Source organism: Lithobates pipiens, unplaced genomic scaffold (genome assembly GCF_037356315.1).
Source record: "Lithobates pipiens isolate NorthernLeopardFrog02 unplaced genomic scaffold, aLitPip1_a1.2 Scaffold_8, whole genome shotgun sequence".
NCBI lineage: Eukaryota > Metazoa > Chordata > Amphibia > Anura > Ranidae > Lithobates > Lithobates pipiens.
In genome coordinates this window covers 518,462,002-518,478,101 of record NW_027507903.1, presented here as the reverse complement: position 1 = coordinate 518,478,101, position 16,100 = coordinate 518,462,002, and positions in this window count along the sequence as shown.

The window sequence follows — 16,100 nt, the reverse complement described above, 5'->3', positions numbered from 1 at the left end:
CATATGTATAGAAAAAACGATCACATAAAAAACGAGACGGTCGGACTCGTGTGCCGCCCGCACTTCCTGGTTGGGCGTAGAACGCGGAGACGTCAGAACGCCCATCTCCCTACGCGCGTTTCGTCACGAACGGACGTGTTCACGGGATGCGGTCGCATTCAAACTCCTTCCGATCATGCCATCACTCTGGCAGTGGCATGGGGTGAAGTGGAGGGGGCTGTACTATTTTGCCACCAAGCTCACCTTTGGTTCCAAAAGCAGTCCTTGGTTGTTTGATGCGTTTGCGCAGGCACTTATGTGGATTCTCGTTCATGTGGAGGGTTGTCACGAGGTCATCCACTACCTTGATGATTTCCTCCTCATTAAGAGTCCTGGGCCAGCTCCTTTAGATCTACGGAAGTTGTGCTCTGCTTTCATGGCTCTTAATGTCCGCTGGCTGTCAAGAAGTTGGGAGGTCTGGCTACGGCATTAACATTTGGATCTTGCTGGTCTCCAAGGCCTTGCAGGCCAGCCTCCCGGCAGACAAGCTTGTCAGGGTTAGAGAGTGTATCCATACCTTCTCGATCTCACAGTCTTGTTCCAGGGTGGAGTTGTTATCGTTATTGGGCATGTTGAACTTTGCAATGAGAATTATTCCGCAGGATAGAACTTTTATTTCAAGGTTGTTAGCGTTATTACCGTCAGCCCCGGATTCAGACTCCCGTATCAAGCTGGATACTGCCGCACTTGCAGACTTGTGCATGTGGGACCATTTCCTCCAGCATTGGAACGGGATTGCCATGTTCATTCCGGCGGCCTCCTTTTCCTCTCCGCAGGTGGGGTCGGATGCGGCTGCCGTGGTGGGTTATGCTGACATTTTTTGCACCCATTGGTTGGCCGGGCCATGGCCGGAGGAAATTTTGGCCATCCCAGGGTTCACAGATTCTTCTGCCTTGTTTTGAGATCTTCCCCATAGTGGCAGCGGCCCAGGTGTGGGGTGGGTCATGGACGGGGCAGACGGTGGTTTTCTCCACGGACAATTTGGCGGCCATGGAGATTATCAACAAAGGCAGGTCCAGGTCTTTGGCTATCATGTCCTTTGTGCGCAGGTTAATTTGGTTGTCCCTACAGTACCATTTCCATATTCATTGTGAATTCATCAGTGGGGTGGAGAATTTTGCGGCAGATGCATTGTCACAGCTCAACTTCCCACTATTCTACCTACAGGTCCCAGATGCAGACGTTTACGCCACACCGTCCCCACAGCCGTCACTTCTGAGGTTGGACTGAATTCCCATTTGCTGGACGCTGCAGCTTTAATCAATGTGTCATTGTCTACGAACACCAGGAAGGCATATGCCTCGGCCTGGAATACTTTCCAGGTTTTCCGGTCTCGATACCTGTCTTTCGATGCATATGATGTTCGTTACCTGTTGGCGTTTGTGGCTTTCTGCCACTCCCAGTTGAAGTTGTCACATGGCACCATCAAGACTTATCTAGCAGGGGTTCAGCACCACCTGTCCCTGCAGGATCCAAATAAATCATCCATCTTCTCTGCTCATGCTGTTAAGGCCATTCTGAGGGGCGTTCTGAGTTACTGGACAGGCTGCCTTTTGGGAAGTTCCTCAGTTTGGTCCTTAAAGCTGCCACCTACTTGGCGTTTTTTGGGTTCCTTAGGCCGGGTGAGTTAACCCCTACCGGCCCGGTTTCACAAGTACTCACCGTAGGTCTTTTGGTTAGGCATTCGGACCATTACAGGTTGCATTTGTCGGCGTGTAAGACTCAGCAGTTTGGGGCTGGTACGGATGTGAGGTATTTCAGAACCGGCAGTGCTTGGTGCCCTGTGGCAGTCTTGGATCAACTCGGGGCTTTGGTTTCAGGCAAGCTGAGGGACAGCCCGTTGTTACCCTTTCCTCACGCTCCCCTCACCATGGCACAGTTCACCGGGCATTGCCGGATGTTATGGTCCAATCTGGGTTTGAACCCGGCAGATCTCTCAGGTCATTCGTTCAGGATAGGGGCGGCTTCGGCAGCCTCTCGTCAGGGGATTACGGCCCATGTAATTTAAGAAATTGGGGAGGTGGAACTCTGCATGTTTCGCTAGATACATCCCGGATCCGCATGTTGAGATGACTCAGGCTTTTAGACATTTGACTGACTGATGTTATGTTATGGTTAATAAACTTGTTTGCTAAGCTACCCTATTGTCTTCTTTTTTGCCCCCTTTAGGTATACTGACCACGTGACCTTTTGGCACACCCCAGGTCTTTTTCCCTTGTGTTCTTTCATATTGTTCTCTCGAGACTCCTAGTACAAATGAGAAGGCCTGCCGCAGGCGGGCCTGAGTTTGTAGGAGGAGTCGGGGGTATTTAAACCCGCCCTCCTCCTCCTTGCTCCTGTCTGCTCATTTTGTGTATCCCACCCTCCCGTCCCCTTTTATTCTTATTTCTTCCTTTCCATTTCATATTTGGGTATGCCCCCTTTAGGTATACTGACCACGTGACCTTTTGGCACACCCCAGGTCTTTTTCCCTTGTGTTCTTTCATATCGTTCTCTCGTAAAGATTCCTAGTACAAACCCATGTTTTTTTCCTTGAAGTTAAGAGGGCTGGACTGGAAGGGAGCATTTGTCTTTTAGACACATGCCCCTTGTATGACATTGCAGTGAGAGGTGTGCCTCCACTGCAGTATTTTTATTGGACAGCTGGGGCTAATGATACTTTACTGTTGGTCCAAGACCCCAAGCTGTCCATTGAGTCCAGTGCCTCTGACAAGAAGTGAGGAGAGGCACTGTGAGCTCACTCTTAGTCTGCTACAAAGTGTGCCAGCTTGTATTTAAACTGGCCGCTCTGTATGTAGCTTCTGACAGGCTGCGCAAGGCACCCCATATCTAAATTTGGGTCCTCTGTGACCTCAGGTCGCTGAGCTATGACCCTGGAAGCTTTTTTTTTTTTTTCTTTTTTTTTTTTATGTTCATGGCAGGTGAGGCTCTGCCTCCCCTGACTGCCAGGTAGAGCCAGATTATCCACAGGGTGCCTAGTCGGGAGCCTAGGGCTGGTGGATGTCAAGGAGGTCCAGATACAATCTTCATACTTCTGCAGTAAGCCAGTGGATCGTATAATTGGTCAAGACTGTGACTTTGTCTGTCACTTGACAAAGAAGGATGCGGGTGTGGCCTGCTGAGTATTCACCATACTGGTAAAGAAAATGTGAATCAGGCGACTACATTGTGCCTGTTTCCATACTTATTAATGTTCATTAAAAGAGGTGGGATAAACCAAGCTGCTACCTTACCTAAAGCTGGCCATACACTAGTATAATTTTATTAAAAATGTGTTTGTTTTTCATATGAACGTTTGTTTCAAAAATCTACTAGCATAGTATTTTCATAAGGATAACAGCCTCCATGCTTCAGCTTTCCGTTCATTTCAGCATGCCAGCTGTAAGTAGATGGGGGGATTAGAAAAGATTGCTGTAAATGATGAGTGCTTTGATAGAAGGCAGGACTCCTCAACCTTTCGAAGAGCGAGGGCCACTTTAGCGACTTGGTAACCAGTCACGGGCCACATTGAGCGGAGTGAACAGATGACAGGCATATGCAAAGCAGAGACGGACACAGCCCACTCCTACTCTATGGGCCCTCCTTTCCAATCTGGACAGATCCCCTTCTGTTTTAAGTGGATCGGATTGGAGATTGATACCTGGGCTTGCTTCTGGACTTCTCAGACAAGAGTCTTTCTCCCTTGGGACAAGCTGCAGACTCTTCAAGCTGCTGTGAAGTTGTTGGTGCCCAGCAGGTGCTCGTCGCTGCGTTTTTGCATGCAAGTCCTGGATCTTATGGTAGCCACTTTTGAGGCAGTACTGTATGCCCAATTCCACACTCGAGTCATGCAAAAGGAGATCCTGTCCAAATGGGACAAATCTCTGTTGTCCCTGGATTGCCAAATTCGGGTGAGCCAGCTAGTAAGGGATTCCCTGCTCTGGTGGCTGAGGTCTCCAGCTCTTCGGACCGGGAAGTGGTTCTTTCCTCTTCATTGGACGGTGATCACAACGAACGCCAGCCTGACTGGTTGGGGGGGAGTTTGGGGCATACAGTCGGCCTAGGGTCGCTGGACCCAGGAAGAATCCTGCCTGCCGATCAATGTGCTGGAACATCAGGCGGTGCCTGTCCACATGGTCACAGAGGCTCCAGGGGCGTCCGATCAGGATCAAGTTGGACAATGCCACTGCGGTGGCATATGTCAACCATCAAGGAGGAACAAGGAGCTCAGCTGCATCACTGGTGGTCACTCACATCCTGCGGTGGGCAGAACGGCCCGTGCTGGCTCTGTCGGCCGTGTACATTCCGGGTGTAGAAAACTGGGAAGCAGACTACCTAAGTCGTCAGAAGGGTAATGGTCACTACATCCGGATGTATTTTGGCTCTTTTGCCTAAGGTGGGGCATGCCAGATGTGGATCTCCTGGCTTCTCGACTCAATCGGAAGGTACAGAGGTTTGTGACCAGGTCAAAGGATCCCTGGGCCGACGCGGCAGATGTGTTGGTGGCTCCATGGGGGCATTATCGGCTGATTTATGCCCCCCCCACTCAAACTTCTACCACGTCTGCTTCGCAGAGTGGAGGCTAAGGGGATTCCGGTGATTCTGATTGCCCAAGATTGGCCTCGGCGTCTGTGGTATGCCGACATAGTACGAATGGTGGCAGATGTTCCTTGGCAGCTGCCAATGCGGGAGGACCTTCTGTCGCAGGGTCCAATACTTACTGTCACTGTCTTTGACGGCATGGCTGTTGAAAGCTAGATGCTAAGAGACCGAGGTCTGTCGGATTCGGTAATGTCCACTATGCTGAAGGCACGGAAGTCATCTTCTCGGAAGATTTATCATCGTACGTGGAAGGCCTACATCTCCATGTGTGAGGAGATGGGGTGGTGTCCGCGCACATACTCAGTTTCCAGGATCCTGCTGTTTTTGCAGTGAGGAGTGGATCAGAAACTTGCCTTAAGCACCATTACGGTGCAGATAGCCGCTTTGGCTGGCTGTCTTTTTTCAGCGACCCTTCGCGACTCATTTATTGGTGAGTACGTTTGTTCAGGGGGTTTGACGTGTAGCCCCTCCGGTTCGACCACTACTTCCTCCGTGGGATTTGAATCTGGTGCTCACAGTGCTTCAGAAACCGCAGTTTGAAAACATTAGGGAGATTTTCTGAGTTGGCGGCCTTGTCACACAAGTCTCCCTACTTGGTCCTCCACAAGGATAAGGTGGTGCTGCGCCTACAGCCTTCATTTCTTCCAAAGGTTGTTTCGGTTTTTCATCTAAATGAGGCTTCCGTCCTTATGTCCTCGGCCGTCACACCCCAAAGAGATCGCTTTGCATTCCTTGGATGTGGTCCCGGCTCTGCGGGTGTATCTGCTTCAGCTCCTTTTCAGAGTTTGGACTCGCTGTTGGTATCGGTGACTGGTCCGAAGAAGGGCCTGTCTGTCTCGTCTCGTTTTGACACTGCTTGGGGACGTCCCTAAGGTCAAGATGAAGATGCTGTGTCCGTCAATGAACAAAGAGAAAATAGGATTTTTCTACTCACCGTAAAATCCTTTTCTCTTAAGTCCATCAACGGACACAGCACCCACCCCTCCTATTTATGTTTGTACTGCTTTTCACGAACTGAGCTGCTGAATGCAGAGTGAGGGGTTATAGCCAGTAGGACTGCCCCCTGGGCGGTACTGTGCAGTTTTGCTGTTTTTAACACTTTCTGCCTAATCCTCTCCTAAAAGGGTGATATAACCCTAAGGTCAAGGTGAAGATGCTGTTTCTGTAAATTAACTTCAGAGAAAAGGATTTTACGTACAAAGTACAAAAAATCCTATTTTGTATTGTGAAGCAAACAACAAATAGGACAAAATTACAGAAAAAGTAAATGTGCATAACTATTCACCCCCCTAAAGTCAATACTTTGCGGCTATCACAGCTCCAATTCGCTTCGGATAATTCTCTATGAGCTTGCCACATCTTAACACTGGGATTTTTGCCCATTCCTCCTTGCAAAACTGCTCCAGCTCCTTCAAGTTGGATGGTTTGCGCTTGTGAACAGCAATCTTTAAGTCTGGCCACAGATTTTCTATTGGATTGAGGTCTGGGCTTTGACTAGGCCATTCCAACACATTTACATATTTCCTCTTAAACCACTCAAGTGTTGCTTTAGCAGTGTGTTTGGGGTCATTATCCTGCTCGAAGGTGAACCTCCGTCCTAGCCAGGGCCGTCTTTAAGGCAGGGCAAAAGGGGCAGCTGCCCTGGGCCCTGTCATTGTGGTGGGGCCCAAAGCAGCTGCCTCATACTTGCCAACTATCATAGTTTACATTCCCTTGTCCCTTGAAGTTTTAGTCCTGTGCTGCTACTAATGCTGCCCAACTCTGCCCTATTGTTGTGTACAGATGACTCACCTGCAGACATGTTTACATGTAAATACTGGCATTCATATGTAAATAGGAGTGACATGCATATGTAAATAGCTGAGGCCAACTGCATTGATATGTAAATAAAGGCATCATTCATAGGTATATCATGCCCCCCTGCAGTGAGGAGAAGATGTGCTGTAACCTATAGCAACCAGTGAGCAGTATTACTGTACAGCAATCTCTAGCAGCCAATCAACAATCAGAAATGTGCTGTAACCTCTAGCAACTAATCAGTGAGCCTTAAGGAGTGCTGTAATCTCTAGCAACCAGTCAGTAAACAGTAAGATATGCTGTAACCTCTGGCAACCAATCGCAATCGCTGCCTGATCTGATACAGTAAACTGATTTTAAGTCTAGCTGCTATTTATTGTATGTCTCAGAGAAGGTGGAGAGCGAAATTGCATGGGGGGAGGGGGGGCCCTAAGAAAATTTTTGCCCAGGGTCCAATCAATATTAAAGACGGCCCTGGTCCTAGCCTCAAATCACACACAGAGTGGTACAGGTTTTGCTCTAAAATATCCCTGTGTTTAGCACTATCCATCTTTCCCTCAACACTGACCAGTTTCCCAGTCCCGACTGCTGAAAAACATGGTTTGGTGTTCTTTGGGTGATGTGATCTGGCCACTCTGCCATAAAGCCCAACTCTATGGAGCATACGGCTTATTGTCCTCCTATGTACAGATACTCCAGTCTTTGCTGTGGAACTCTGCAGCTCCTCCGGGGTTACCTTTAGGTCTCTGTGCTGCCTCTCTGATTAATGCTCTTCTTGCCCGGTCCGTGAGTTTTGCTGTGCGGCTGTCTCTTGGTGGGTTTGCTGTTGTGCCATGTTCTTTCCATATGGTTATGATCGATTTGATGGTGCTCCTAGGGATCATCGATTTGGATATTTTTTTTTATAACCTAACCCTGACTTGTACTTCTCAACAACATTGTCCCTTACTTGTTTGGAGAGTTCTTTGGTCTTCATGGCAGTGTTTGGTTAGTGGTGCCTCTTGCTTAGGTGTTACAGCCTCTGGGGCCTTTCAGAAAGGTGTGTATATGTAATGAGAGATTATGTGAAACTTAGATTGCACACAGGTGGACATCATTTCACTAACTATGTGACTTCTGAAGGTAATTGGTTGCACCAGAGCTTTTTATGGGTTTCATAACAAAGGAGGTGAATACATATGCACATGCCAATTATCAGTTTATTTCTGAAAAATAGTTTTATGTATATATTTTTCAAATTTTACTTCACCGACATAGACTATTGTGTTCTGATCCATCGCATATCATTCAGATTATAAAAACATTGAACTAAGGGCTATAATGTAACAAAATAGGTAAAAAGCCAAGGGGGGGGGGGGTGAATACTTTTGCAAGACACTGTACAGCAACTACTTCAGACAGAAGAATTTTGAAGATTGCAACACTTTCCTGCAAGGGCCCTTTGGTGTTTTTTTTTTTTTTTATCTCTTATGTTTTTACCAGAAATAGGGATACTATGTCTATCTCCAAAGTGAAATTTTAAAGTGGTATCCAGTTTCCAGCAAAACTGGGAATCCGTCCCACTTTTCACTTGTGAGTCACTGAGTGCATAGCAAAAAGACTTCAGTTCCTTACACTTGGTCAAAAGAGAAAAATTGACAATCTTTTCATTTAGCCATCAGGTCCTCAAGAGTCATCCACTGTTGGGTTATCAGAGTGATTAGATTGGCATGCAGGAAGTAGGCCTTTTTGCTCTGAAACAGTTGCAAGCTTATTTGATTAGAGGGGTGGCAGCCTTTGGGGCAGTTATGCCAGGATTGCTTGGAAGATATATATGTAAGATGGCTAGCTTGAAGTTCTTGTGCGGCCTTCATTCAACCTTACAAACTAGATGTGTGGTCAGAAAGTTTGGAACAAGAGAGATCAATTCTTTTTGGCTTTAGCAGCTTTTCTTTGCTTGTCTGTCTCTTTTCATTTGTTCTCTCCCACCCATTTATTCGGCTATGGTATATCCCATTGTGTGCTGATGTGAGGTAGGCCAGGAAAACAGAAAATCTTTATCAGATACTTACCATAATTTTCCTTTCCTGGCCTCAGATCAGCACAGGACTCCCACCCTAGTGGCCTATCGCAGGCTAGGTTATCGAAAACTTCAGTTGGGGGAGGGGCTGTCTTTTATTTAGCTACGAAGAGGTGGTCCTGTGGGCTCCAGAGGAAATGTTAACCTAAAGTGTGCTGACATGAGGATAGGCCTGGAAAGGAAAATTACGTTAAGTATCTGATAACAAATTTCCGTTATATATGATAATGAGGATGGAAGTTAGAATGTGATAGTACCATTGTCATCAGTGGTGGCTATTAAGGGAGAAAAGCATCCTCACCTCCAACAGAGACAGTTGGGGAGTCATGGAAGAAGAGGAGGGGTGGAGGGAAGCTCAGCTGGAGTGGATCTGAAGTTTAAACTTGCTTTAGTTGGTTTTAGTAAGAGTAGAGGCAGGAGGATAGGGAAAGAGTGGAGGTAAAGAATACAAGTCCTTCCATTCTCATGATGAGATTTAGTTCAGCGGTCCAGTCTTCTATACTGATGTGGGCCTCCAGTGTGGAGGGATCAGTGTACTGCTGGCTGAGAGGAAAAAAATCTCAATAGACCCTTAAGAGGGCCAGGAATAATGGAAAGGAGGGCAATTTCTAGGGCATCAAGGCATACTGGTCAAAGATGGATCACCTGCAGGTTCTTCAGATTTTAGGCATGGTACCCTCAGCATCTATATATCTTTAGCACTGTGGAAGGGCACTGACAACACAGAGAGGGAATCTTATCTGATGTTTTGAATGCCTAATGTGTTTTTCTTTAGAAGACCCTTATTACCTCCCCAGCAGTTTGGTTGGAGCACATTCCTGTCCTCACTTCACTGACATATTCGCTGTGCAACCTGCTTAGTAACACTAATGCTGCGTACACACGACCAGACTTTCCGGGAGACTAGGTCCAACAGAATCAGTCCGTCAGACAATCCGGTCATGTGTGGGCTAATCTGATCGTTTTTCATTAAAAAAATCAGACGGACCTAGAAATAGAGCATGTTTCAAATCTGTCCGACAGACTCAATTACTATCGGGAAAACCGGTTGTCTGTATGCTGGTCCGACGGACCAAATACAATGCAAGGGAAGCTATCGGCTACTGGCTATTGAACTTCCTTTTTTAGTCCCTTCTTACCTCATCGCGTTCAAAATGAACTGACTTTTGAACGGACTTAGTCCGTTCATGTGTGGCAAAGTCCGTTCATTCAGAAAGTACGTCAGAACTCTGCCGAAAATCCTTCGTGAAGACCGTCGGACATAGTCTGCCGGAAAGTCCGGTCGTGTGTATGCGGCATCAGTCTCTTCATAATCCTCCCTGTCACATCCTGCTGCCTCCAGTGTATGTGTATGATGGGCTCCATTCATTTCAATGAAAAGTCTGTACCCCAGCTGTGTACTGTTCTTCCAGATCAGGTCTGGGGTCAGCATACCAACCATGCAGCCAATATATTCAGAAGCGGTCAGCAGTATTGGCCTCCATATTTCCCTCAGTACAGGTTTCTTGTACAGTTCATGCCCTAACTTGTAATGTTGTATAACAGAATTACCAAGAGTAATGCACTGAGGAAGTCCACTTGCTCACAGATGGCTTATTAAGATGTAGTATTGATTACTACATTACATATAATTGAATTTGCGATTCTAATAACAGACTCAGAGAGGGCTAGAGAGAAATGTCATATCTAGATTTCAGACTATATCCTGTCATTAGAAAGCATTACTACACCAAGTGTACAGATTCACCTGGTTTACACAGAGTATTAATACTTTATGATCGCTAGCTAATAGTTTAGAGGCCCCTTATTACTGTTGAATTTGATATAACATTGTACTTACAGTATAGGGGAAAAATGCACCTCTTAAAATAATTGTTAGGCTTCATGTACACACAGCCTACTTTGACTGCCGTCTGCGGGAAAATGCAAAACACAGCAAAATCGCGGTGCCATTTTGCTGTGGTCTTCCCCGGTTTGCATTTTCCTGCAGCTGGTGGCCAAGACGTTCCAATCATGAACGCAATTCTTCTGAATTTAGGAGATGGAGGTTGAAGATCTCTTAACCACATTAACTCCTAAACTCTGGTAAAAGCATTAGGCTGCATTCACACCTGAGCGTTTTGTAGCCCTACGCCTGAAGCTACAAAACGCTGGAGGGGAAAAAATACATTATTCTCAATGGAGATGGTTCACATCTCCACTCCAAGTCGCCTGAAGCCCTACGCCTGAAGCTTAAACAAGTTCCGGACCCTTTTTTGTCGCGCGAATCGGGCTGATTTGGGCGTTTTCATTCCCATAGAAACTAATGGAAATGCTCGATTCGAGCGTTTAGCGCGACAACGAGCGTTTCTATGGGCGTTTTGACGCTGTATCTGCTCAATGCTTAACATTGGTGACCTTTTGCCCTGCACAAATTCGCGACAAAACGCGACAAAAAACGCAGCGAATCGCGGTAAAAAACACCGCGAATCGCGGTAAAAAACGCCGCAATCGCGGTAAAAACACCGCGAATCGCGGTAAAAAACGCTTGAAAAAGCTACGCTCAGGTGTGAATGCAGCCTTAGCGTAAATTGAAACATAGGCATTTATGAAGTTGCGTTTTTTTAGCAAAGCACCTAAACTCAAGTTTAGGAGCTGTAGTGTACATAAAGCCTAAGGCTGTAACTAGGGATGAGCTCAGATGTGTTTGCATGGAACACGTGCAGAGCCCACCAGGAAGTCGGCGCTGCGCTAATCACAAGCAGTGAGACATTGCACAATCTCTGCAGCCGTGCATCGGGGCAATGTCTCCCTGCCTGTGATTAGCGCAGCGCTGCGCCGACTTCCTGGCGGGCTCTGCACGTGTTCCATGTGAACACGCCTGAGCTCATCACTAGCTGTAACTATCTGGCCAATAATTTTCCACCCAGCTCCTTTGATTTTTTTTTTCTAACCGGGTGGTGCCAACAGGGCTACCCATGACTCGAATTTTGGCTGATTCAGCGGGTATTGGATTTGAGCCATGTCTGGGCAGTTTAAATGCATTCCAATAACTACTTTTCTGAATAAATTTTACTTTTTTGCTATGGTTTTGGCTTTTAGGAATATTTTTGTGGTCAGCACTATGATGGTGCCTGAAGCTGGCTTATGACTTGTGGACAGTATGAGACAGTAAGCAGAGGAATTTCTAACTGGACCATTCTGGTGTCCAGAGACTTGTCAATAGACAAATATGGATGTTGCCATTACTGACTTCTCATTCTGATAATGTTAATCTGGCAATGCAGGGCTAAATTGTTTTAATTTAGCGAACCGATTTCTTAACTCCACACATTATAGGTGGATCGAGCAATCCATTTTATTTTGACAGCGCGACTCCCCTGATTGGCTGCATGCCCTGATCGAAACAAGATTTTTCAAACAAGCTGGTTCAAGAGAAGTTGGGCAATAGATACTGTTGAACCTGTTGAACATTGATCTGTGTATGGCCAGCTTTACTTGCATGGCTCTTATGTGGCTCCTCTTGCTTCAGTACAAATTAGTCACTGACCTGGAGCAAGTATGCTTCCTGATCTGCATACTGTTTCTGGGTACATGTTAGCCAGGTAATTAGCATTTGCATAAGGAGGTCAGCATTGGCAATACCTATATTTATGGCAATTTAACTTAAAAGCTAAGTTCACCTTTACAGAAAATAAATAAATGCACGTATTTTTGCTGAGAAAATTAGCATTATTTATCTTTCCCTGCAGGAGCTTGGAGAGCATTGCACCTACAATCAGTAGATCTTGGTTGCAATTTCGGCTCCTGCAGACATGACCTCTAGCTTTCAGCCCGTACCTCTCTATGGGCTTTAGATTTGTAACCCAGAGGACATGTCAATGGACTACAAGAGCGCTTATTAGTGCCCCCATAGCCCACTGAAACTACAAGTCTTTCTGCTGCGATGGAAGATGGTACCTATTAAATTAAATATTAAAGTGTAACTAAACCTTAAAAATCTGTCTGATAAGTGCCGCAGAATGCCTATTGATCTTGTTAGTAATTCAGAACTGCACTGTCACACTTCTGTATTGACACAAGGAGTGTAATCAGCCCTCTCAGCCCTACAAACGAATAAGTCTCTATACTGTGGAGATGGGGGGCTCAAGGAGGGAATCAGTTGTTTAGCAAAGAAAACAGGGCAGGGCTGACACCATTTAGCTCACAAAAATTCTGTAAGTTGTCAGCCCACAATTAGAAATTAGGAGCTGAGTGTATTTCTGGCAGATTAATGGGTATTTTTCTATACTCAAAAGACTTTTTAAGGGAAAATGTGCCTCTTTTGCAAAGATGTACTGCATATTTTTTTTCCAGACATAAACTTTAAATATATAATTTGAAAGTGTTTTCGTATACAGTGTTTTGATAAGTGCAAGCAGACCTTCCTCTTTTGGGTGAAGTTTCACTTTAATTTTTGCCTGGAAATTAGCTTTAACCGCTTGCTGCCTGACCTCAGTACATTTACTGCGCCCTGGCCGGCACGATCACAAACATGTACATCATTCTGCCTCTTCCGGGTTAGTGACATGCAGTGCACCGCTCCCTCGACCGATGTGTCTACCACACACAGTGGATTCACATATACCTTTGATCAGCCAGGGGATCCTGTGATCGTTATGCGATCATATGATTACAATGTCAACAAAGCCGGTATGAATGAATTTAATTCATAACAGCTGTGTTTCCTATAGTGATGCTGTGATTGGCTCACAGCTATCACGTGGTACCTGAGCCAATGACAGCACCATGTGATAGCTGTAGTCCAATCACAGCTGTTATGTATGCTGTTGTATGAAGCTGTTATAACCTATTCATAAAAGTTCAAAACATTGCTGTTACAGTAATCATCACTGTAACAGCATTTAAAGTATATTAAAAAAAAAAAAATCACTGATCACCCCCGCAGAGTAGGTACAGTGTCACTATTCTAATGAAAATTTTGTAAAAAAAAGAAAAAAAAAAGAAATCAAATTCTAGCAAAAAAAATGTTTAAAAAAGTAATCTTTTATTTTTATTTTTAATAAACCATCACCAATCAGTATCCCTGATCATTGTGACATCAGTCAGTCCGATGATGACGTTGTACTGCACTGGTGATACTGGTATACACTATGTAGAAAAAAATGTGAAAAAAAAAATGTTTTTATTTAATTTCTTTCTAATGTTCCAAAAAATAGCAACTTAAACTTGCCATGCCTCTTACTAAATACCAAAAAGGGATTTCGGGGGTATTTGTACTGTCCTTGCATTTTAAGTACCTCAGGAAATGAGGCTGTCATGTATATACCATAGTCTGTAGACTCTAGAACTTTCACACAAATCAATTCATGTACACTTTTTTTTCTGCTAAAGGCATGTAGCGGAATACATTTTGGTCTAAATGTATGAAGAAATTAGATTTTATTGGATATGTTTCATAAGAGAGTAGAAAAAAAGTTATTTTTTTTTCAAAATTTACGATCTTTTTTTCATTTATATAGATAAATAAATAAACCCAGTGGTGATCAAAAACCACCAAAAGAAATTTGTGTGAAAAAAATATATAAATTTCAGTTGGGTATAGTTGCGTGATTGTGCATTTGCCAGTTAAAGTAGCGCAGTGCTGAATAGCAAAAATTAGCCTGGTCATGAAGGGGGTAATACCTTTCGGATGTCATTCGGAAGCCCATTACAGGTTTTTTTGTTTTGGTTTGTTTTTTTGTTTTGTATTGTAAGGCCTCTTTCACACATGCGGATCTGTTTTCACAGACTCCCCTTGCTCAGTAGGGATCGCTACGCTGAGCCGACGGATGACAGGTTCCTCTGAGATCTACGCTCACATCTATGTGGAGATCAGATGAAAACGGACTGTCGGATGAAAATAGGGTTTCCATCCTTATGGATTTAGCGGAGCGGATCAGATCGGAAGTCAGCGGACATGTCACCGCTGACATGCGTTGCTCCATAGAGGTGCATTGAGTGTTTTTTTTTGTTTTGTTTTTCTTCTTGCATTTATCCAGATAGACACTCAAGATCTTCAGCTGCCATTAAGCGAGTCTGGGCTTCTGAAGTGTTCCTACATTTTGTAAGATAAGTTCACCTTTTGGAACATGTTATACCTGTAACCTAATTCTCAATAACCCATGAGGGTGCTGATGAGCGCACTCCTAGTCTATTGACAAGTCCTCCAGCTTTCTAACATAAAGGCCTTCTGGTGGTAGGAGCACAGAAAGCTGAAGGATTTGTCTAAAGGAGCCTGACATTGCACTAGTGATCCACTGATCACAGGTACACTGCTTTGAAGGCACCTGAGGGAAAATGATAAATGCAATTTTTTTTTCTGCACAAATATGTGGATTTACTATTGGTATCCTGAGGTGAGAAGCTGTTTCTCCATGAATAAAATACGAGTGAGTGTTGTCACCCTGGGACAGGAAGCCCTTTACTGGCAGGATCACCAGGTGAGGAAAGGAGGAAAAAAAGGGCCTCGTGCACACTGGATATTTTTGGACGTTTTTACAGCTGCTGTTTTTGGTTTCAGACGTTATTTTTTTTTTCTACATTCAATAAACTCTCCCGCATGTTATCCTATGTCTTCATGCACACATAGGCTGTTATCAACTGTTTTTGGCTGGGGCAATTTTTGAATGTAAAAAAAACCCCCAAAACTAGTGGGTTCTGAGAGCAGTTTTCAGGTGTAAAAACGCTCTAAAGCTGAAAAACGCCAATAGACACTCAAAAACGCGTCTCACCAGCATTTAACGTTTTTGATCTCATTAAAGAAAAAAAAATGCTGAAATGCGAACGCTCACAAATGCTATTGTAAAAACACTGAACATTTTTTAACTCACTGCAAAGCAACAGGAGTTTTTTGTGCATGAGGCCTTAAAGTAGAACCAAAGGCAACACTTTATCTGCTAAGGGAGGGGGTTACGAGAAAATCTAAATTGAGGGAATCGGTGGTTGTCATCTGGATGGTAAACGGGGCTAAAAGAGAGGTCGAATCTCCCTAACAAGGGCACAAACGGCAATAAAAACCTGACATTCGTTTTAATTCCTCTCCATTCTATCTAAAACTAAATAAAAAATGTTTTGCCTTTAGTTATACTTTTAAAAGAAAACCAATGCAGCCACCACATCTAAGGACTGGTAAGCTCTTAGCCCTTGTACACACGGTCGGACATTGTCCGATAGGACCATGTTGTCGGATAATCTGACCGTGTGAGGGCTCCATCGGACTGTTTCCGTCGCAGTATCCGACTGACCAAGTTTTCCAGCTGGGCTATAAAATTTTCCGACAACATGATCCGATCGGACTTTGTCCGATCATGTGTAGAGAATTCCGATCAGACAAAGTGCCACGCATGCTCAGATCAAATTCCTAGACCAAAGCTATTGGTTACTAGCCTGAACGTAGTCCCGTCCTAATGAAATAACGTCATCACATTAAGTACGATCGGATTTTCTGACAACTTTGTCTGACTGTGTGTATCCAACAGTTTTAGACAAAATCCGTCGGACAAAATCCGACGGATTTGGTTGTCGGAATGTCCGACCGTGAGTGTACAAGGGCTAATATATTACATTCTTGTTCTTGGGTTCAGATATACTTTAAGGAAAGGAC